The 19,411-nt window shown below is 36.0% G+C and overlaps 1 pseudogene; it reads right to left on the reverse strand.

Moving 5' to 3' along the window:
• Positions 1-307: 307 nt before the first annotated feature.
• On the reverse strand, positions 308-1,230 carry LOC138439668 (olfactory receptor 4C11-like; annotated as a pseudogene).
• Positions 1,231-19,411: the final 18,181 nt, after the last annotated feature.

The following is a 19,411-nucleotide window of genomic DNA, read 5'->3' on the forward strand; positions in this document are numbered from 1 at the left end:
GCATATAGGCAGTGAACTTTGCATTGACCTGGAATTTAAAAATTAAAAAAAAATGAGAAAAGGAAAACATATCATTTTACTGAGTTTGTTTCAAAATAAACAGGAGAACAAAGTTGGAATTGGTAAATTTGGTCTATATAAGAATGAGAACCTTTGGCATTCTTCTCACTTGTGAACTAGAAAAAAGTAGCAACTCATAACCTTTCATGAAAGAATATATTATTCCCACAATAAACACATACTATCATATATCTGTACAGACTCAGTTAAACCATGACTCAATAAGTAATCAAGCAAGGTCCTCAATTCATCTTTTGGCTTCTGAGGTAATTCCGACATGCCATAACTTTCTTATGACATGTTTCACATCTGTATTCCTCAGTGTGTAGATGAGCAGATTGAGGAAGGGTGTTTCAATAGTATAAAATACCATCACCATCTTGTCCATGGGAAAAGTGATTGGGGGGCAGGAATAGATAAATATACATGGCCCGAAAAATAAGACAACTACAATAACATGGGAAGTGCAAGTGGAGGAGCTTTTTTCCTCCCTTCTTCATTTTGGTTTTGTAGTGAATGCCAGATAAAAATATAGGAGATTATCAGAATTATAAAACCACTTGTGCAATGAACCCACTTTAAACACCACCAGTAGGTTCATCACACAAATATCCATGCAAGCAAGTTTCAACAAGGGCTGCATATCACAGCAATAGTGATCAATCAAATTGGATTCACAGAAGGGCAATCTCAAGGCCAGGATAAGCCATAGAATGTATAAAAGATCCTATCCCTGCAGGAACAATCAAGATGATGCAGGCTTCCCGGCTGATGATGGTTGGATAATGCAAAGGCTTGCAAATGGCTACATAGCAATCCATGGCCATGAGGACCAGGACAAAGATCTCCATGGAGCCAGAAAATGCAGTGCAAAGACCTGAGTCAGGCACTCACTGTAGGATATGCTTTTCTTTGCAGACAGAGCATCTACAATTAATCTGGGAGTCATGGAAGTTGAAAAGCAGGAATCAACCAAGGACAAATAAAATAGGAAGAAGTACATGGGCTCCCAAGTGTTCGGCTAGACTTGATGGTCATGATAATAAGCAAATTCCCCACCACGGTTCTGAAATAGAAAATGAGGAAGGTTACAAACACCATTGTCTGTCTCTCAGGATCCTTTGTCAATCCTAACAGTATGAACTCAGTTACATTGTTATTTTGCAGCATCGTTTCACTTGATGAGAGGAAAGCACTGGTTAGAAAGAAATTCTGCAAAGGAGAAAAGGAAAGGTACTAATAAGGGTCAGAGCTCAAATAAGTGTGGGACTGCCACTATTCAAAGGGCACTCATTTATCTGCTATGTATTACTTTTATCTGAATGAAAAAGAATGTATAATACTTTATTTCCTTGACTGCATATGAAAATAATGATACAAGAAATAGGAAAACAATGAAAAATAAGTTATACTTCAGACACAATAAGTACCCACACAAGATAGAGGGTGATACAGAGAGAAAGAAACAATCAACATAAAATTTTAGTAATGAATACACAGTAATTTGGTCCAGGCCATCATGTCACCTATTTTAATAGGTTGCTTTCAACTAAGTTTACTTTTTATTCTATTTCTCAAACATTTTGAGTTGTTTACAGTTTTAAAGTTAACTCCTATTATTAACATGTAAAATCTTTAATTTATACTATGTTGTCCACTTCATTATTTTTCTGAGTCTTTCAATATGCTTTCTTAAGACACAGAGTCTCAGTGAGTCTAAAATGAAGGAAAAATATAAGTAAAACATTTCCCATAAATCAGAACACTGTTTCAATTTTCAGGTTTAAAATCAAGCACCAGGAATTTAGAAAATGAACTCAAGAAGCTCCAAGTCATACCTGAAACATTTCATTAACATTTTTGTGATATATATCTTGAAAGTCCTGTACTCTCATCTTATGTAAGAGAATATGAAAATTAAAAGGCAAATATTATTTATCATATCTAGCTAAATGCCAAACATTAGACAAATTGATTTATGTCCCCTATATTAGGGCTTCCTGGGTAGCTCAATGGTTAAAAAAAAAAATTCTGCCTGCCAATGCAGGAGATGCAGGAGAAATGGGTTTAATCCCTTTGTTGGGAAGATCCCCTGGGGAAGGGAATGGCAACCCACGCCAGTATTCCTACCTGGAAAATTCCATGGACAGAAGAGCCTGTTGAGTTGCAGATCATGGGACACAGAGTAGGACACGACTAAGTCAAGGAGCAGGCATTCACACCTTTATTTTATTCAAATAGAAGTTAATAGCAAATTACAAATATCAAACTGGAAAAGTATGTTTACTATTTATATGCTAGAAAGATAATAATTTTCAAATATAAATGGATTTCACTGTTAAAGCTTAAAATATGGCAAAATAAGTAGTAGGCAAAATAATCCATTTTAAAAGAGACTTTTCTCCTTATTAAGTATAATTAGGGGCTTCCCTGATGGCTCAGATGTTAAAGAATCTGCCTTTAATACAGGAGACCAGGTTCAATCCCTTGGTCGGGAAGATCCTCTTGAGAAGGGAATGGCTCCCAACTCCAGTATTCTTGCCTGGGAAATCCCATGGACAGAGGAGTCTGATGGGCCACAGTCCATGGGGTCACAAAAATCATATAATTAACTACATGAGAATGTGCTCATTTGTATTCACTAGTTAATACATTCAAATTTAATGTCCATTTAGATGATATTTTCATCTATCATTTTTATAAAGTATTTTTTGTGGTGCAAGTCTGTTGACATAGAGTGCTAATGAGTTGTGGGTGTTAGTCAACCTCACTTTTGTAGGAATATAATTGGGCACAGTCTCTTAAGAGGCAATTTTCACCATCTATAATATTACAACTGCACATAGACATAGATCTAGTGATTTCATCCCCTACAGATACTCTCGCTCACAAGGATAATAGCTATCGTTGCAACACTTTCTAAGGCAACAAAAGATAAAAAATGACTTAAAGCACATCTGAAAGGAGTTTAATGAATAAGGTTGATACTTATAGTAATACCATCCGTTGATAAAGCCATTCATAAAAACAAAGCAGATACATAAGCAATGCTATCTAAAGTCTGTTTTAAAGTGAAAAGCAAGATAGAATTGTGTGCTAGAATGATAAGTAAAAATAGGATAATATATATTACATATATATACTCATGTATTAATAATGTATATATTTAGAAGGATGTCAACAGGAGCATAGATTTGTATTCTCTGTGTGAGGAAACATTTGCTGGCATCAGCTACATGAGCCATGCCTAATTTTTAAGATGTACTCTGTGGTAAATTTGAAATACATTATTATCATGTGTTGTACTAAACAATATTTCTTTTAACCAGATTTATTCTAGAAAGCATGAAACTGCAATGATCATGGTTAGACATCATTTCTTATTCTGATGTTGAAAAAAATTCTTCAATAAATCTCTGTTGAATGCCCAAGACCCTGAATCTTCTCACAAAAATCAAACTTATTCTACTAACAAAAATTAATGTTTTTTGAAACCTCATCTTAGTTGATGGACTATCATTAACAATTGCACATCCTTGAGCCACAACAATTGTCTTCTGATTTAGGCAGGAGGGTTAGTGATATTTTGGAGAGAATAGAAGACTTCAGAGCATGAGTAAGATACTGAGGCAAGGACAGAGGTAGTTACATAACTAAATGCTTTGTAATAACATTGAACAACAGCAGCTACATTTAACTAAAGGTGTACTTGCCTAATTAGGTGTTTTCCAAGTATATTCTTCTCAAGACTTCAACAATCAAATGAAAAATTGTTTGCTGTTTATATCTATGAAGAATATTATATATTCTTCATCTATATTTATATATGTCAACATATATATATATATATACATCAATAATAGTCACATGTGAATCAGTCACATAACATTTATATCTGTATAACTATGTAGATATATAGATATGCATATATTAAAATTGCATGTATACAAATGACACTAGTTGGAATGAAGCAACAAGGATCAGAGTTTTTACCCATAAACTACTGAATTTGAGCACCTAGAAAATAGTAGGTGCTTGATCAATATCTGTTGAATGAATGAAAGCTTTAAGGAAATCTGTGAATACAGTCTAACAGTGTTTCTCACTATGCTATACTTGGATGCTATTGAGGAAAAAGGACGTCTGCTTTCTACTACATCCACCACAAACTATCATATCTGTGGAATATATCCTGAAACTCACAAGCAGATATTATTTCTATTTGTTGATCTCTCGCATCCTCAGTTCCAATACTCCTACCAAGCAGGGCTCATTTTCATCAGAAGTTGCTGTGCAAGTCCTTTATTTCTATCATCTGACTTTAGAATGCAAAACACATCTAGAAATGTTCTAAGCTTTCTATTTTTTCATAGCTGTGCTATATGTATTAGACATTCACAGTGTCATTAATCAGATTCACTTTCTCCAAGTATCATATAAATTGTTACTCTTCAATAAAAGTCATGTTAGCTCTGTAAGAGTTCATGCAGAGGTTAGGATGTTCTATTGCCCTCTTTTCAGCCCAAGGAAAATTTGAACACCATTTACTCGGCTGAGAAAAAAACAAGTAATCCTAAAATTCTGTTTGTCCAGAACCAGGGATTCTTTGATCTCATGAGGAGACTTATGTCCTCACCTGCATATCAGAAGACAGATGATTCCAGATTCACCTCCACACTTTCTGAAATCCACTCCATATAAGATTTTGATTGAGCAAGTGTATCTCTTTTGCCTTCCCTGTAGAAGTATTTACATGTGGATGATGCAAAGTATAGAATTCTGGAGAAGGCCATTCCTTTGTGTTCCTTCCCTTCACACACACTGATGAAGATAATCCAGTGGGACACAGGAACCAAACCAGAATACCCCCAATGCCCAGTGCTAGGAAGAAAGTCAGCAAGAAAACAAAGAACATAGAACTGAGATATAACTCAAAGTACAAGATAAATATCTGTGAGTCATAATGATGCAAATAACTGAATACATAACTAATTAGGAGAAAATAGAATTCCAAATAATTTATATAGATATTCTACCCTCAAATTCTCCACCATCTCAGTGTCAGCTGTGCACACACTTAAGTGACCTCTTTCCAAAGAACACAGTGTGAAATGACGGAAAATAGCAAATTTATGGGCGGTGGGGGGTTGTGGGAGCAATTATGACAAACAGTACCTCAAGTAGGTGATCAGAATTAAGAGCCCAGTGATAAATCACACTGAGAGTACTTACCCACTGATATGATATGATGAAAATAGCACTTTATCTCTGTGGTTGGTTCTCCAATAACCTATAACTTTGGTCTAATTGTGAGTAAAATACCAGACAAATACGCAGGGAGAGTTTTAAGACAAAGTGTCTAACTTGTTCTCTTCAAAGCTATCAAGGTCTAGGTCATTCAAGAAAAGTCAGAGAAATCATCACTGTCTGGAAAAGCTGAAAAAAAATGAAAAGTGAATATAATGTGGTTGCTTGGATAACATTCTGGAGGAGAAACAATGGCATTAGTAAAAAAAGGAGTCAAATTAAAGGATGGATTTTAGTTAAAATATGTGATAATTAGCTGTGACATATATACTGTAATAATATAGTCTGATAATGGGGAAATTGAATGTAAGGTATATGGAAAGTGTATATTTTTACAAAACTATCTGTAAATATGAGTTCCCCTAGTGGCTCAGACAGTAATGAATCCGCCTACAATGTGGGAGACTTGGATTTGATCCCTGGATTGGGAAGAACCCCTAGAGAAGGGAATGGCTACCCACACCAGTATTCTGGCCTGGAGAATTCCATGGACTATATATTCCATGGGGTCGAAAAGAGTCAGACACAACTGAGTGAGTTTCATTTCACTTCATTTGTAAATATAAACCTATTAGAGAAGATAAAATTTATGAGAAATGAACAACTTATTTAACACATCCTCGCAATTTAGCTGTGTTGCACCATCAGTCATACACTTTGCTCCTTTTTAAATGTTGAATAATATCTTATTGACTGTATACCACATATTGTTTATCTATTCATGAGGAAATGGATACTTTGGTTGTTTAAACATTTGATTCTTTTGAATAATACTGTAAAGAACATGCATACACACTGAGGAAACCAGAATTGAAAGAGACACATGTACCCCAATGTTCATCGCAGCACTGTTTATAATAGCCAGGACATGGAAACAACCTAGATGTCCATCAGCAGATGAATGGATAAGAAAGCTGTGGTGCATATACACAATGGAGTATTACTCAGCCGTAAAAAAGAATTCATTTGAATCAGTTCTGATGAGATGGATGAAACTGGAGCCGATTATACAGAGTGAAATAAGCCAGAAAGAAAAACACCAATACAGTATACTAACACATATATATGGAATTTAGGAAGATGGCAATGATGACCCTGTATGCAAGACAGGGAAAGAGACACAGATGTGTATAACGGACTTTTGGACTCAGAGGGAGAGGGAGAGGGTGGGATGATTTGGGAGAATGACATTCTAACATATATACTATCACGTAAGAATTGAATCGCCAGTCTATGTCTGACGCAGGATGCAGCATGCTTGGGGCTGGTGCATGGGGATGACCCAGAGAGATGTTATGAGGAGGGAAGTGGGAGGGGGGTTCATGTTTGGGAACGCATGTAAGAATTAAAGATTTTAAAATTTAAAAAATAAAAAATGAAAAAAAATTAAAAAAAAGAACATGGTTATACAAATTTGGAATAAAAGTTCCTTTCAATTTGTTTGCCCATTTATTAATCGGGTTGTTATTAGTCACTGATTTGTAGAAATTCCTTATATATTCTGGATATGAACTTCTTATCAGATATGTTTTTGTTCCCTTCCATTTTGTGGGTTGCCTTTTCTCTTTGTTGATTGCATCCTTTGATACACAGAAGTTTTAAATTATGATACTGTCGAGGTCTAGACTCAGCAGAGTCCAGGAATATCCTCAGGATGGACGACATTTGTGAATGAAGAAAGATAGAGAAAGAGATAAGGAAAGAATGACATGGGGTGACCAAGCTTCAGTGAGCGAGGCCCGTTTACTTTATTTTTCTCAGGGCTTTTATACCCTGAGTTATACATACAGCAAGGTGAAAAATGTAGAGTCAACTCAACATTTCATCAGTAATAAATTTATTGATATCAGGTTCCTTTTTGTAAGAGTCTCATTTTTTGTACATTATCTTCTGGCCCAGAGGCCTATTTTATGACCTCTTTTTGATAAAGGTTTGTCAGCCAGAACAATAATTTTCCCTTAAAGTATTTCTTCTTAAATTTCTAGCCTGCATCACCCTTAAAGTACAGACTTGCATTTTTATGGAGCAAAGATTCAGCAGGTTATAGCAAAGAAAGAACTTATTAACTCAAAGTCTAATGTTGCTAATGTTAAGGCTATTACTTGTTTCTTCTACATCCTGACTATATGCACTCCCAGGAACACAATGGATAAGGGATGTGAGAATTTGGCAGCAAGCATAGGCTCAACAATGTTGCAAGAGTCTGGATAAACCTGCCAAGTAAGCTAGAATGCTAACAGGGGGTTTGAAACACTCTTTTCATGCCCAGGAGAGCCCAGGAGATTTATCGACTAGAGCCCTAAGTTAACTCTTTGGTCAGGGACAGCCCTCTGTTAATGTCAGAAGAGTTGATGAAAGTCGTGAAAAAACAGATTCTGGTTTTGGGGTAGATGTTTGAGAAGGGGGACCCCTTGAGGCCTGATCTTGCGTTTGTCCATCAGGCCTCTTCCTCATGACCTTTGCCATGGGCGGGATTCTCCACGCTGGCTCCTGGCACGATACAGTCCTATTTACCTAGTTTTTCTTCTTGTGCCTTTGTTTTTGGTGTCATTAAAAAAAATCATGGCCTAATCTAATGGCCTGAATCTTTTCCTCTCCATTTTTTCTAGATGTTTCAAGATTTTAGCTCTTATGTTAAGGCTTTTGATCCATTTGAATATATTTTGATATGATGTAAGCTAAGGACCTACCTTCATTCTTTTACACATAGATATCTAGTTTTGCCAAGACAATTTACTGAAAGCCCCTTTTGCCTTTGGATGATTTTGGCATACTTGTAAAAAGATCATTTAACTATTCGTGTGATGGCTTATTGCTGGCTTTCCTTTCTACTGCTCTATATGCCTGTTTTTATGCCAGTACCACACTGTTTTGATTACTGTGGCTTTACAGTAAGTTTTAAAATCAGGAAGCATGAGATATCCAAATTTTCCTCACTTTTCTTGCGCCCATTTCTTCTCCCCTTGCAGAATCTATGAGGTATACTGGTTATCTATTTTTCTTTTATCTCATAGATATTCTTTGATGGAAACATCAGTAATGCACTTTTGACATTTGCATCAATGGAATCCATGGTGGGCTTCATACATCTTTTGTTTGTCACCTGAAATCATTTTTCTATTACACATCCATAATGGTGTTTTTCATATGGGCATTTCTCAAGGTATGGATGAAAGGATTTAACATGGAAGTTATTAAAATGTAGAATATAGCAACTGTTTTATCAATAGGTAAAGTAACTGGTGGTCTCAGGTACACAAATGTGAGAGGTACGAAGGATATGATAACAACTGTGATTTGGGAGACACAAATGGAGAGGGCCTAGTGCCTCACCTGCAAACTGTGGTTCCTTAGGGAGCACAGAAAGATGACGTATGAGCCCATCAAGAGGAGAAAGTTTAACTGACAGAGGAATCCACTGTTGGCAACAACAAAGAACCCTAGAGTGTGAGTATCAGTGCAGGCAATATTGAACAAAGGATTCAGATCAAACAAAAAGTGGTCTATGACATTAGGGCCACAGAAGAGTAATCTGAAGATGAAGAAGATCTGTATGATTACATGAAGAAAACTTCAGACTTATGTCACTCCAATTAGCAGCCCACACACCTTCCAGTTCATGATACTTGTATAGTGCAAGGGTTTGCAAATGGTCACATCACTATCACAGGCCATCATGTAAGCAGGATGACTTCAGTACCTCCAAAGAAATATTCCCCAAAGATTTTGGATCATGTATCCATTGAATAGGATGGTCTTCTTTTCACAGAGTGAATCTGTGATCAGTTTAGGAATATTCACAGAGGAATAGTAAGGATCAATAAAAGAGAGATGGGCCAGGAAAATGTACATGGAAAAACTTGGTAATGGACTGACTCTGATGGTTACCATAATGAGCACATTTCCTGCAACATTTCCTAGATGACAAAAAAAAAAACACAACAAATGCAATTTATTTTCTGCATCTTTGGATTCTGTGTGGGCTCAAGGAGAACAAACTCAGTCATGTTCCTATCGTCCGTGTGTCTTATATTATGATTAATTAAATTACCTGGAAAAATACTTTTTTATTAGCTCAACTGTGAGTTCACTAAGCCTCTACATGTAGTAAAAAGATAAATGCCTTGATTCTTTTGAGTTCCAAATTATTTTCAAATTATGTTCAGTTTTTCTTTTGATATAGGAAAAAAAAAAATTCTGTTCTCTTAAATCCCCTCAAAGGCATGAGTGGATAATGTTTAAAGTTAGACATGAGGAACTCTGTGAACACATAGGCAGGAGATTGCCTGAGCACATTTAATCATGTGAGATGCTCAGAATCTAATATGAATTAACAGATCTCACATATAGTTGTAGCCAACCTGCAATGAAAGGTAGAAAATGGGTGTAAAGGCTATGAATGTAAAGCCAAGGCATATTCCCTTTATTCTTAGGAAATTGGAAACCATGCAAGGTAACCAAGAATGTGAGATTATAAGGATGAAGACAGATTTGAGAAAGAGTGAATGTGGATGTTATTCTAGGAATTACCTTTGAGTGATATATATGAAGTGTGTTGAGTTTAAGTAGGGAGATGGAAAACACAAAGGATCACTGGAATCAGACTGTTTATAATAATTGACAGAGCATTGGTAATGGGAAAGTAATGAAAAGATACAGAAGCTACTGTAAAACAATTAACGTATTTTTAAATCTAATAACTTTATGATAACTAATAAATATACACTTAATGATTGACTGCTATATGCATGATATGATTACAACCTATGTAAACGGTATTATTTCATCCATAAAATAGATGAAAAAAGTCTTATTATATAATAGTAATAATATAATGTTCAGTTCAGTTCAGTCGCTCAGTCATGTCCGACTCTTTGCGACCCCATGAATCACAACACACCAGGCCTCCCTGTCCATCACCAACTCCCGGAGTTCACTCAGACTCGCTTCCATCGAGCCAGTGATGCCATCCAGCCATCTCATCTTCTGTAATCCCCTTCTCCTCCTGCCCCCAATCCCTCCCAGCATCAGAGTCTTTTCCAGTGAGTCAACTCTTTGCATGAGGTGGCTAAAGTACTGGAGTTTCAGCTTTAGCATCAGTCCTTCCAAAGAAATCCCAGGGCTGATCTCCTTCAGAATGGACTGGTTGGATCTCCTTGCAGTCCAAGGGACTCTCAAGAGTCTTCTCCAACACCACAGTTCAAAAGCATCAATTCTTTGGCGCTCAGCCTTCTTCACAGTCCAACTCTCACGTCCATACATGACCACAGGAAAAATCATAGCCTTGACTAGACAGACCTTAGTCAGCAAAGTAATGTCTCTGCTTTTGAATATGCTATCTAGGTTAGTCATAACTTTTCTTCCAAGGAGTAAGTATCTTTTAATTTCATGGCTGCAGTCACCATCTGCAGTGATTTTGGAGCCCCCCAAAATAAAGTCTGACACTCTTTCCACTGTTTCCCCATCTAATAGCTAAAGCTAATTGTAAAGGGAAGATACTTTGTTATTTAGGCTTCATTAAAAACAGGTAAGGTGGTGATAGCTTATGGTGAACGGTGTCGGATTTGTGATCTCTGAAGATGTAGATTTAGCTTCTGAACCGGGGCCCAGGCTTGATCCCTAAAGAGCTTTCATATAGCAGAGTTTTATTAGAGTATGAAAAGAGACAGAGAAAGCTTCTGACATAGACATCAGAAGGGGGATGGAGAGTATCCCCCTCGCTAGTCTTAGAAAAGAGAGTTATGTGCTTTTTCAATTGATTATTACAATAAATCAAAATAATGTCTCAAGGTTGTAAAGATCTTACTAGACCCACTCCCACAATTTACATTTTAAGATGACGGGAGGGATTAGAACTAACAATAGAAAGATATTACCAGACCTCCTCCCATAATATACCTTTACTGCCATAGTATACATTTTAAGATGACAAGATTAGTCAAAAGTTTCTTCTTAAGGAGAAACAAGCAAGATACTTTGTGATATTGACTAAGACATATGGAAAAAGAAGTTTGTCCTTTTCTCCTTGAAAGCATCAGACCCCTTTCTCCTCCTCGGGGACTCCAGACTTCTTATCAATCTGCCTAGGAATTATCTGTCTTAGTAGTTACTACTATCATTTTTATACTTATTTTACACATTAAGAAGTGGAAGTATAGAGTGCCTACCCCAAATCAGGCAGCTAAAAAGGGCAGAGCTAAGATTAGTTTAGATTATGCTTTTTTTTTTTCACTTCAAATACTTAATTTATGCCCTATGTCATTATTATAATAGACACTGTTGAATTAGTAAATGTATTTTAATAGGACCGAAATGGTCCTATTTTTATTTTAATATTACTTGAGACAGTTATATGTATAAAGCAATTTCATCAACCTATGAAGAGACTCAGACTGGAATCCCCAATATTAAGAATCATGTAGTACTGCTTTCTGGAGGAGGAAATGGCAACCCACTCCAGTATTCTTGCTGGGAAAATCCCATGGACAGAGGAGTCTGGAGGGATAGGGTGCAAGGATTCGCAAAGAGTTGGATATGACCAAGCCACTAAGCATGCACCCACTGCTTTCATTGAGGATCCATTTTACCTTTCTCTTTTTCACCCACTTTTCTTCCATCCGAAATTTCCCTATAAACAATGAGCCCACAGACTCTTCTGAAAATGTTGAAATGATGATCCAAGGTGTTGAGCACATTAGTTGGGGAATCAGAAAAATCAGATTAGGATCATGCCTTTTTCTATTTGCAACTTTTTAATCTGAGATGAAATATTGTCAGTTTTCATTCTTATTTCTTCTAATATCGAGTGAGAAGAGTAATCCATCTCACAGGCTGTTATGAGAATTGCTTGAGGAAACATTCAGGAAACAGCACATTGCTGTATATTTACAGAAGACCTTCACCTATTTTTATGAATATTTATGCACCCAGAATTAGGAAGCATTGACATTTTGGAAATAATACCGAAAAACATGTAACCGTGCAAGAAACCGAGGAAGAATCATCTCCAGTTTCAGGGAAGACTGGTGTGCTGCAGTCCATGGGGTCATGAAGAGTCTGACACGACTGAGCGATTGAACAACAACCACAACTAGTTTATTGACATCAGTTGTAGAGAGCCTATTCAAGTCCCATGGAATGGTACTGGTGACCTTGTGAAAACAGAACTGATAAAAAAATGTATATGTTTATTTCTGGACTTTATATATTTTTGTTTATGTTTGTCTTATTTTAGTACACTTTAAATTATTGTAGCTTTTAGTAAGTTCAGCATAAAAATAAGTTTTCCAAATGTGTTCTTAATTTGTCAAGACTGGGGCTCTTTGGAGTTCCTTACATTGCTATAAGAATTTTAGGTCTACCTTCTTTTTTGCCAACAAAACAAAGCAAAACAAGGCTATTAATATGTTAACAGGAATTGCTTTGAATCTGCAGGTCATTCGGGGGAGTGTTTTATCTTAATTGTTGTTTAGTTGCTAAGTCATGTCTGACTCTTTTGTGACCCCATGGACTGTAGCCCTCTAGGCTCTACTTTCCATGGATTTCCCAAGCAAGAATACTGGAGTGAGTTGCCATTTCCTCCTCCAGGGAATCTCCCTGACTCAAGGACTGTACCTTCACCTCCTGTATTGGCAGATGGGTTATTTACCACTGAGCCACCAGGGAATCTTTTAATCCATAAATATGGAATATATTTCTGTTTATAAATCTTTAACTTCCTTAAAACTATTTTATAGTTTTCAGTGTAAAAATCTTCACACACTTGGTTAAATTCCATTTTTTCCCCAGCATATGAAAAGAGTCACTTTTTTTGTAGCATAATATTGTTTTTAATTTATTTCATATTGGAACATAGCTGATTAAGAATGTTGCTAGTTTCAGGTATACCACAAAGTTGTTCAGTTACACATCAACATCTATCCTTTATCAAATCCTTTGCCCATTTAGGCTATTACAGGATATTGAGCAGAGTAGGAGAAGGTCCTTGTTGATTATTCATTTTAAATATAGAAGTATGTACATCTTTCAATGTTTACACTAAAACAAAGGACTTTTCATAACATCATTATAGTAGTATTCTGTATCTGTTTTGATATGTGACCACATAAAACAAGTTTTATACTTTCATATATATTGACATTGCTATCTATTGTCCTTTTAACTAGAAGAAACTGCTTTAGTATTTGTTATAAGCTAGAAGTGAAAAGCTAAAGTGCTGTTTGCTCAGTCGTATCTGACTGTCTGTGACCCCGTGGACTGCAGCCCCTGAGGCTCCTCCGTCCATGGGATCCTCCAGGCGACAACGCTGGAGTGAGGGGCCATTCCCGTCTCCAAGTGATCTTCCTGAACTAGGGATCAACCAGGGTCTCCCACATTGCAGGCGGATATTTTACCAGCTGAGCCACAAGGAAAATCCAAAGCAGGTGTGGTCATGAGTGACAAATTTCCTCAACTTTTGATTGTGTGGATATGGCTTTATATCCTTGTCATTTAAAAAATAATTATTGAGGTATAGTTGATGTACAAAAAAGATCTTCATGACCAAGATAATCAGGATGGTGTGATCACTCACCTAGAGCCAGATATCCTAGAATTTGAAGTCAAGTGGGCCTTCGAAAGCATCACTATGAACAAAGCTAGTGGAGGTGATGGAATTCCTATTAAGCTATTTCACATCTTGAAAGATGATGCTGTGAAAGTGCTGCACTCAATATGCCAGCAAATTTGGAAAATTCAGCAGTAGCCACAGGACTAGAAAAGGTCAATTTTCATTCCAATCCCAAAGAAAGCCAGTGCCAAAGAATGCTCAAACTACTGCACAATTGCACTCATCTCACATGCTAGTAAAGAAATGCTCAAAATTCTCCAAGCCAGGCTTCAGCAATACATGAACCGTGAACTTCCGGATGTACAAGCTGGCTTTAGAAAAGGAAGAGGAACCAGAGATCAAATTGCCAACATCCACTGGATCATGGAAAAAGCAAGACAGTTCCAGGAAAACATATATTTCTGCTTTATTGACTAGGCCAAAGCCTTTGACTGTGTGGATCACAATAAACTGTGGAAAATTCTGAAAGAGATGGGAATACCAGACCACCTGACCTGCCTCTTGAGAAATCTGTATGCAGGTCATGAAGCAACAGTTAAAACTGGACATGGAACAATAGACTGGTTCCAAATAGGAAAAGGGGTACGTCAAGGCTGTATATTGTCACCCTGCTTATTTAACTTCTATGCAGAGTACATCATGAGAAATGCTGAGCTGGAAGAAGCACAAGCTTGAATCAAGATTGCCGGGAGAAATATCAATAACCACAGATATGCAGTTGATGACACCCCTATGGCAGAAAGTGAAGAACTAAAGATCCTCTTGATGAAAGTGAAAGTGGAGAGTGAAAAAATTGGCTGAAAGCTCAACATTCAGAAAATGAAGATCATGGCATCTGGTCCCATCCCTTCATGGGAAATAGATGGGGAAACAGTGGAAACAGTGTCAGAATTTATTTTTGGGCTCTCCAAAATCACTGCAGATGGTGACTGCAGCCATGAAATTAAAAGAAGCTTACTCCTTTGAAGAAAAGTTATGACCGACCTAGATAGCACATTGAAAAGCAGAGACATTACTTTGCCAACAAAGGTCCGTCTAGTCAAGGCTATGGTTTTTCCGGTGGTCATGTATGGAGGTGAGAGTTGGACTGAGAAGAAAGCTGAGTACCGAATAATTGATGCTTTTGAACTGTGGTGTGGGAGAAGACTCTTGAGAGTCACTTGGACTGCAAGGAGATCCAACCAGTACATCCTAAAGGGTATCAGTCCTGGGTGCTCATTGGAAGGACTGATGCTGAAGCTGAAACTCCAATACTTTGGCCACCTGATGCAAAGAGCTGACTCATTGGAAAAGACCTTGATGTTGCGAAAGATTGAAGGTAGAGGAGAAAGGGATGACTGAGGATGAAATTGTTGGATGTCATCACTGACTCAATGGACATGGGTTTGGGTAGACCCCGGGAGTTGGTGATGGACAGGGAGGCCTGGTGTGCTGTGATTCATGGGGTCACAGAGTCGGACACAACTGAGCGACTGAACTGAAGTTAACTGAACAGATGTGTGAAATAATACTTCACTGCAGTTTAATTTGCCAGAACAATCTTGAGAAAGGACAGAGCTGAAAGTTTCAACTTTCAAGATTTACAGACTACTTCAAAGCTACAGTGATCAAAACAAGAGACAAAAGCAGACACAGAGGTCAATGTAACAAAACAGAGAGCCCAGAAATAAACCCACACACTATGGTCCATTAATCTATGATCTTAAAAGTGGCAAAAATATGCAGTTGGAGAAGGCATCCTCTTCATTAAATGATACTAAAAGAATTAAAAAGCTACATGTAAAAAAATAAAATTAAAACATTTTCTAACACATATACTTTTAAAGGTATACTCAAAATGGATTAAAGACCTGAATGTAAGACTGAAACCATAAAACTAAGGGTAGAACTATAGGTAGAACACTCTATGATATAAATCATAGCAATATTTTTAAATGTATCATAATTAAAAGTATTTTCACAACAATGGACGTTATAAACAAGATGAAAAGATATCCTGAATGGGGGGAAATATTTGCTAGTAATATGTTTAATGAAGGGTTAATATCCAAAATACATACATAGCTCATACAATTAAAAAAGGAAAAAACAACTGATTCAAATTAAAAGAAGACCTAACAGAATTTTTTCCAAAGAAAACATGCAGTTGGTCAAGAGGCACTTATAAAGATGTTTAAAGTTGCTAATTTTTAAAGAAACATAAATTATATCCTCTTCTTTCTTAAAAGACACTGTTTTATGTATTAAATTCTTGCTTAGAATTTTTTTTTCGTGTGAAAGACTGTATGTTGTTGTTCAGTCAGTCAAATCAGAGTATTTGCACCCCATTGCCTGCAGCACACCAGGCTTCCTTGTCCATTATCTCCCAGAGTTTGTGCAAATTCATATCTGTTGAGCCCATAATCCTATCTAACTATCTCATTTAATTGGCTATATTATAGCACACTTTTCCATTCTGGTAAGTTTCTAACACAAGGAGGGATAATTTAGGTACTAACTTGTAGCATAGTTTTTTCTGGATGGCCCACTTTCTTTTTAATGAATAACGATTTTTATTTATTTATTTATTTTACCTGCTCTCTCTACCTTTCATTTGTTTATTCCTCTTTTTCTCTGGTAAGGTTGTTCAGTGTGAAGAAGCTAAGAATTACAAATACTTGTTTATATGTGATTAAAGGGCATGAGAAAAATTAACTTGTTTTCCTAATAAGCTAAATAGACAAATGAAAGCTGTTTATTACATATGAGATGTTTCTGACTAGCGTAGTGGAGAAAACTTTAGGGAGAACACTCTCTATGATGCCAAAACCTTATGTCATTATTTCTTAAAATATTCTCCCTGGAATTCAGAGACAAGCATTTTTTTTTTCACTGCTCTGTGAAAAGGTTGGTATCAAAAAAGATGGTCAGAATTGACACTTATTCAGTGTCTTCTAACAGGTAAGTGAAAAACATTTTCCGTGTTTTACTCTAGTGGCATAATTACAAAATTAACCATCACAATTTTCTAATATATTTCCATCTCTTCTTTTTTTAATTTTGAATGCACTTTTTACTTTTCGCAGAACTGTGTAAAATAAATAGTTTTTTTTTAGATTTACTGTTAATATAAGAAAATAAAGAAAATAACACAAACGAGGAAAAGTGATGTTATGAACTCAATAAATCTTGACATGTTAAAACTCATTGCAATGAAATAATAAGGGAATGTATTTCATGTGTTATTGTTTTCATTACAAATTCTAGAGATAGCAAAGTTTAAGAAAGTTTATACATAATGTTGGTGTAAGGTAGTGTGACAAGATAAACCCTCACTAGGAGCTAAGAGTACTAGAAATCAGACATAAGTTTCATGGAGACAGTGATCTTCACATAGCTTTGGGAGAACAGCAACTTTTCCATTTCCATGTGACAACTTTGTACAGAACATTGTATATCACAGTATAAAATAATCCCTCCTTATATTCTCCCAAAATAGCATCATAAGTTTTTAATTGGCACTTTCTACATTTCAAAAGTTTAATTTGAAAAGGTGAATACCTGTTTCTCAGAAAACTTTTGGAAGAAACATGGCAATGAAGAGCCTGAAAACTATAATTAAGGTGAAAGATAATGTGTCATTTATGTGGGATGAGCATTCCTGAGAAATACTGGGTAGAAATATTTCCTTTTCATCAATATTTGTACCTGTCAGTGTTCTTCCACATTTGGTCTCATTTACCCTTACCCCTCCACCAGGCACCAGTTCTACATCTAAAAAGATTTGAACAGAAAATAAATATTAATTTATTGATAAATATGGCAAACAGATATATATATATATACATATATATATATATATACATAAAGCATGAATAATGAGCACTTTGGGGGCCACTTTTTGACTTGCAGGCAGGCTGTTTTCTAAGGCGTCTTTGGGTCAGATAATCAGAAATCATGGGGACAGAGTGAGGAGCTCAATGATGGTAGATTATATACTCTTTTACTTGGACTACTGAGTGATAAATAGTCTTCGGACAATCTGTTAAACTTTCCACAAAGAATGGCAAGTTCTGCAAAGAAATAAAGTGAGTGTAGAATTTCCTCTAAAGATGGACATCTAGGGCAACTGAGTCAGGGGGAAGTGGACAAAGAGCCTCCTTTATTTAAGCAATGCTTCTCCCTGTGGCTTCTGCCATAAGACAACTCTTTAAGCACAGAAGATTCTGCCTAATGCTAAATAGATAATGTTTCACCCTTATCTATTTTTCAGCTTTGCCTGCCTGCTTTGCTTTTAGCTCTTCTCTCCTAGCCCCCACATCAAGAGATTATCTGTTTATTTTTAACAAATATAGTCATTTAAAATTTGTAACATCCATTTGAAGAATAGAAGTGAAGACTATATCTATTGAAAATCAGCATTACTTCTTTTTAAAAGTACATCTTCTGCCTTCTCCTTCTTTGATTTTTTTCTGAGACTTGCGGATTTTCAGATACTTGAACAATACAAACTCTCCTAGGAATAAAACCATGATTGGATCCTATACCACCCACCTGATGACACACAACCATCTCCCAAAATTACTCCAGGTCTAAGATGCTTAAGAGAGAAATACTAACTTTTGAGTAATAACCCACCATCCTTCATTTAGTACCATAACTTCAGGAATTCTGAGTATTCTAAATGGTATTTTTAGAAGTTGGAAAAAAAGATAAACTGGGATATTTGAGATAATGGCATATGAAATAACATTTATTTCTGATCGTTAGTATTTGTTTAATACAGAACTTCACATCCAAGATGATAACAGCAGATTATTTAAAGGGTATATTTCCTGTTCCATTGCTCAAGCTGCAATAATTGGAATAAGAGTCCAAGGAAGAGGTGGAACATATTAAATATATATGTATATATATATATATATACACACATATATATGATTATATATCTCTATGTATAGCAGTTATGTGATACATAAGTGTTTATGTATAATGGTTTTAACAGAGTTAAAGGTATAGTATGACTTTATATCATAAACCTCCAAAGGCAGTCACGTATATCCTAAATCCCAAGTGATATAGCATGAAAAACATGTGCCATAAAGTTTTTGAATATGACAAACAAATGAAAGAAATAACAAAGACATATCTCTTAACTATACATTCAACAAATTGGAAAATTTAATCAATAATGATATCAAACTTAGCAAGCTTTCTAAAAGAAAATCTTATAGGAAATTATTACTTTCAGAAGGTTATTTGAAACTCACAGTAAACCTTTGCAGTGGTCATTAAAAATTATCCCACAAAGTGTTAACATGAGTTATCAAGAAATCACAGATACAATGGTCCCCCAAAGTAATATTTCATAACATCATGTAACATCCTATGAATTATTTCCTTATTTTTTCCAGATTGATCATTTTGCACTCATTTCTTCTCCTCAGTCATGAAATC

Source organism: Ovis canadensis, chromosome 4 (assembly GCF_042477335.2).
Source record: "Ovis canadensis isolate MfBH-ARS-UI-01 breed Bighorn chromosome 4, ARS-UI_OviCan_v2, whole genome shotgun sequence".
Lineage (NCBI taxonomy): Eukaryota > Metazoa > Chordata > Mammalia > Artiodactyla > Bovidae > Ovis > Ovis canadensis.